Source organism: Acinonyx jubatus, chromosome A3, assembly GCF_027475565.1.
Source record: "Acinonyx jubatus isolate Ajub_Pintada_27869175 chromosome A3, VMU_Ajub_asm_v1.0, whole genome shotgun sequence".
Classification (NCBI taxonomy): domain Eukaryota; kingdom Metazoa; phylum Chordata; class Mammalia; order Carnivora; family Felidae; genus Acinonyx; species Acinonyx jubatus.
In genome coordinates, this window is record NC_069388.1 from 124430359 (window position 1) to 124436358 (window position 6000).

A 6000-nucleotide genomic window follows, 5' to 3' on the forward strand; every position below is an offset into this window, starting at 1 on the left:
GGTCTACGTGTGAAAATGAAGGTGTTCTCACCTCTGGCAAGAAGATGGTGAGTGAGGAAGCATTGGTAATAGTGGCTAACATTGATTCCATTGGTTCCGCTTATTGGCTTCCCTTTAGACAGCAGCCTGAGCGTCACTCCAGCCCATCTCAGGATGTGAAACACAATTCCCCCAAAGCACCAGTGTTTTTCATGTCGCCCTGCACTCACAGTGGTCTCCCTCTGCTTGGAATATCCTTCCCAACCTGCAGCCTTCTTTGCTCAAGCAACTCACTTTCTCTTAGGAGACCATTCAGTTTCTAATCACTACCCTCTGGAAAGCACCCACCTCCCCCCACCCCCACCTACCCTGGGTTGTGTACCTCCTCTCCATGCTCCCTCAATGCCTTTAGCTTCTTGCTTAGGTAGCACCCACCATATTGAATTTTCATTGTTTATCTTCAATCAGGCAATGAGCTCCTTGAAGGCTGAATTTCTAGGACCTTTCATAGGGTCTGCATATTTGTGCAGTGAATTACTAAAGGCTCCGTCATAGGACTGCTCAGCTCCATGTGCTTCTGATGGGAAGTGATATACTTTATTTCTTCCATCAGGTAAAGAGAAAACATATAAACCATCACATCAATCTCTGCTTGGATGCCAGGCAGGTCAAGACTAAATGTAGTTGGGGCACCTGGGTGGCTCAGTCGGTTGATCATCCAACTCTTGGTTTTGGCTCAAGTCATGATCATGGTTTTGTGAGTTGGAGCCCTGCATCGGGCTCTGTGCTGGCAGTGCAGAGCCTGCTTGAGATTCTTCTGTCCCTCTCTCTGCCCACCCCCCACTTGCACTGTCTCTGTCTCTCTCAAAATAAATAAACTTTAAAAAGATAAGAAAAAAAAAGACTGAATCTAGTTAATTAGCTAGAATGCTTTTATTTCAGATAATTGCTACAATGATTTCTCTTCTTTCACAAATTATTTGTAAGCTTACTTTAAATGTCCTGCTATATTATTTTTAGATTGAAAGTACCTTAAATATTTGTGGTGTTCAAGACCAAAGCTTGAATTTTAATCTTTCTCTGCCCCTGATCAGCTCAGTGATATCTCCTCTCAGGTTCTCTGTTTGGGTTTGAACAAGATGACCCCCAAGGTGTTTGCCAGTTCTAAAAGCCTTGCAATTCTATAGATAAAAGGACAAAATTTATAAATTATTAAAGAAAAAATCTCTGTAACAGAATATGGCTTAAGTCTTCAGGCGCAAAGGAATCCTCTTCTCAGGGAATTGGAGGTTTCCTCTGAGGACCCTTGAGCATTTCCCAAGATGAGTTCCATAGAACACCTGTGTCATGGTCAAAAGACTTTGGGCAAACACATACTGTGCTCCACTTGTCCATATTCATAATACACTTTAGCATAGTAAAGGCTCTGTCTATCAAAACATTCCAAGGGATGTGCTCATAATCTGGCTGCAACCTACCTTTTCAGTCACATTTCAAGCTCTTCACACTTTTCTTCCTGTCTCACTCATACCCACAATCCTCCCCTGCCCTGACGCATGCATGGTCCATTCTTACATTCCATCCTGACACATTAGATCCATCTTTCCCCTGTGCTCATTGTGTGCTCTCTGAGCCTTGTTCCTGCCTGAATCCTATTTCTATAATGCCCCCTCCTCTGCCTGGCAAATGCCAACTTGACCTGCAGTATCATTATCACTAGTTCTTTGAAGCTTTCCTTGACCCACAAATCATATTTAGTTGTTCCTTCTACTGGGTCCCCTTATACTTTGTACAAACCTCTAGTTACAGTCATATTCTTATAATATTGTCACCTTTTTGGATTGAGTCTTCTCAATTAAACTGTGGGCTCCTTGAGGGCAGGCACTATGTGGTATTATTTATCTCAGTATCTTGAGAGCTGGGTGCATTACAGATGCTCAGTGCCTACTTTAAGAATGAAAAGGTAGGGGTGCCTGGGTGGCTCAGTCAAGCATCCAACTCTTGGTTTCAGCTCAGGTCATGATCTCACAGTTTCATGGCTTCCAGTCCCGTGTCGAGCTCTGCACTGGCAACATGGAAGCTGCTTGGGATTCTCTCTCTTCCTCTCTCTCTGCCCCTCCCCCACTCACACTGTCTCTGTCTCTCTCAAAATAAATAAACTTAATTTTTTTTTTAATTTAAAAAATAATAAAAAGGTGGATGAATGGTGGATGGATGGATGGATGGATGGATAGATGGATGATGGATAGATAGGTGGATAGGTGGATGGATAGATGGATGAACTAAGGCCTTCAGACCTCAAGGAGAGTACAAGAAAGCAAACCCAGAGGTACCAAAGACCAAATGAATCAACCTCATGGTTTTTCCTTCTCTTGGGGTGTTATACACCTATTTTAATAATCCTTCATTCCTGCAATGGAACTTAGGGTCTAGCCTTTATTTCCAACTAGAAAAGTGAACAGTTGCTGCATGGTAGAGACTCCTAGGCACAACCCTGTGATCTTTTCTGTTTCTTCAGTAATAATATCCCCAGTGGTCACCTGGATCATAAGGTGACGAACTCTTCCTGGTTTCCCTAGGATTGTCCCACTTTTAAAAACCTTAAAATCCAGGGTTTCAGGAACCTAACTCGTCCAGACAAACCAGGGTCTGGTCATCCCATTTGATGGATGCCCAGGATAAAGTCTACATGTCCAAACCTGTGGGGGAGAACTTGCCACTAGGGGAGAGCACATGACTGAGTTCTTTCCAAGGGGGTGGTGGTGCAAATGGTCTATTCAGTCTCTGGGATGGAAGGAATTTTGTATTAAAATTTCTTTTGAAAAAATATCACAACTTTTTACTGCAATGGTAGGGTGACAAGAAGGAACCAAAAGATCTTTCTGGAGGAGCAAGGTGGAAAATCAGTGCCCTGCTGTCTGCTGGGAGAGCACTCTCTCAAATGCATCCTCCTCTTCCTCTTTAATTGCAGCTGCAACTACCCATGGATGTTGGGCAGCTGCAATGACTTCATGTTTCTTGCCTTTTCCTTTTTTTTCTCTTGGTCACAGAGGATTAAATCCCTCACCGTCCTCAAGTATGGCGTATTGTCAGCAGCAGCACACACAAAGCCTCTCTCCTGTTTTTATTATTTATTTATTCCTTTATTCCCCATTCCACACATGCATTGCCAGCCCACTCTCCACAGGCAGCCATTCTAATGTGCTTATTGATAACCTTCTGTTTCCATGTGTCCTTGTACAAGGTTGCTTTGAATGCATGCATTTTTAATTTATGCAAATGGAAATTTGTCCTTTATCTTAATCTTCTCGAGTGTTTCACTCCACACTGTGGTGGTTTTGACCTCCATCCTTATTGCTCTGTGTGCCTCTGGTCTGCTCCTCTTTTCCACTGTGCACATCGTCCCCTCCCCAATGACAGGTGCCCAGAATGCGCCACATTCTCCACTACCACCACGGCACTGGACTGGACAACCTCACAGATGCCCCCTTATGGACCTGGGAAGAATGGGAGAGGTGTATACACACCCAACAGCAGGATTGCTGGTCATAGGGTATGGACAGGGTTGATAGAAATATTGAAATATTTATGTACTAGTTGGTAAACAGTCATGCCCTGAAGCTCCCTCAGTATCCTTCCTGTTGTCTCAGCTCCTTCTCCAGGATCCCCCAGAACTTCCCACCATCCTACAACTAAAGGGTCAATGCCTGGCCCAGCCAGAACTGACAGTCTTTCTAGCAGTTGTTAAATATTTTGACTCTTGCTCCTGAATATGCACATACTTGATTCAATGGTCCCATACCTTATTTCCTTTTTTTAATGTTTATTTATTTTTGAGAGAGAGAGATAAAGCATGAGTAGGAGAGGGGCAAAGAGAAAGGGAGACACAGAATCTGAAGCAGGCTCCAAGCTATTAGTACAGAGCCCAATGTGGGACTCGAACTCTCAAACCGTGAGGTTACGACCTGAGCTGAAGTCAGACACTTAACTGACTGAGCCACCCAAGCGCCCCATTCCATTCCTTATTTCTTCATAAGGAATGAACAACAAAAAGAAACCCGAGGGTTCAGTCCAGTCTCTTGTCCTATCTTTAAGGAATTCTCAGAGCTGCAGAAATCCTGCTGATGTTTCTATCTGGATTACCAAGCTTGTATCCTTCCCAATCCTGTGCAGAAGTGTGGGAGCCAGCAGGCTGTGACCACTCTCCTGATATCAGGGCCAACCCCTGAGGCAGCGTGCCAGCAAGTGAAGCACCCTTCACTCCACACCCTGAGTCTGACCCTAGCTCTGTTGCTCTCTTGCTGTGTGACCTGGAGTATCTCACCTCTCTCTCTGACCTTCAGTCTCCTCATTGTCTATATGCTCCCTGACAGGGTGGGAGTAGAGTTCAAATAAGATAATGATATGATATAGAGCAATATAGAGGAAAGAAAAAAAAGCCTCTTGGTATCCAACTCAGAGTAAAATTAGCTGTGTCACCTTGGCCCTCCCCGTGTCTCTCTTTCTCCCGTAGAAAATGGGGATAATTATACTGTATTGTATCCCCTAATTATTATGAGATTCCATGTGCTGCCTTGACATCTTTGAGTGTCACAGGGCCCCCAAGGCTTAGTTAAGATTCCCCTGCTCTGGCCAGATATGTTCCCCACACAGTGGGGAAAGTCTCCCCTTTTGGTTCCCCCCTTTGGTTCTCCCCTTTGGTTCCCCTATTGAATGGACCAGTTGCACCCCATCTGGTCCTCAACCTAATGGGTTTTGCCTCCCTGCCAGCCTGTGGAATTGTTCAAAAAAGCTAATCTCATCCTCCTGCAGGAACCAAGAGTAGCCTCATGCTCTTGTCACTACAAAGTCTGCCTCCTTGGAGCCCCTGCTGGTTCCCCTGTGCTCCCAAGTGCTCCCAAGTGGCCCTGTGGGTTGTGGTGTCCTTCTCCTCAGTGCCCACCCCCAGGAGTACACATGACTAATAACCAGTTGTCAGTCTCATCTGTCCTGTGTCGTGTGTCATGTGTTCAAGGCTCATCCTGTTTATAGCAAGAACCCTCCTTCACCAACCAAGTGACTAGGAGGTGATCAGAACAGATATCTATCTCAAAGAGTCATAAATCTGGGGCCTCCACTACTTCATGGAACTATTATATAATGCCATATACAGCCAATCATGGCCATTGTTTTTTTTTAAGTTTATTTATTTATTTTTAAGAGAGAGAGAGAGAGAGAGAGAGAGCACGCACAAGCAGGTGAGTGGCAGGGAGACAGGGAGAGACAGAATCCCAAGCAGACTCCACACTGTCAGTGCAGAGCCTGACTCAGGGCTCGAACTCACGAACCATGAGATCATGGCCTGAGCTGAGATTAAGACTCGGAGGCTTAATTGACTGAGCCAGCCAGGTGCCCCCTGCAATTCCTTTATCTAAGAGAAAAATAAATAGTTTATTTGTGTGTCAGTGTGTGTATTAAGGCAAGTGATCCTTATCTCAACTGTTACAACAAATACTTCGTATTAATAAATATTACGCATACTATTTTATTTAGCTCTTGAAGATGTCATTAGGTTTTTTAAAAATTGAGATGCTTCATGATCTTTTTTCTTTCTTTCTTTCTTTCTTTCTTTCTTTCTTTCTTTCTTTCTTTCTTTCTTTCTTTCTTTCTTTTAGCTTCTGAAATGTCAAGCTTTGTGGTGGTACAGCATTGCATCGCAGACATTTTCACAACTTCCTTTAGGAGATCCAAATCAATGTTCGGGCTCAGGTCATTTTGTGACTGCAAAGTATGGAAAATTCTACCTTCTTCTGAACTAGCAGATAAATTTCAGGCCAGTAAATCTGCTGTACAAGACTTGGGCCCATATGCACCCTCATTCACACACAAACACACTAAAATGCCCACACCTGCATGGGTGTGCACCTACTCTCAGGAAGTTACACATATGCTTCAAATACACACACAGCCACACACAGATACACCCTCATATCCACTCTCCAGTGGCTCCCTGAGATTGCGGAGTCCCCACGTCTCTCCTTC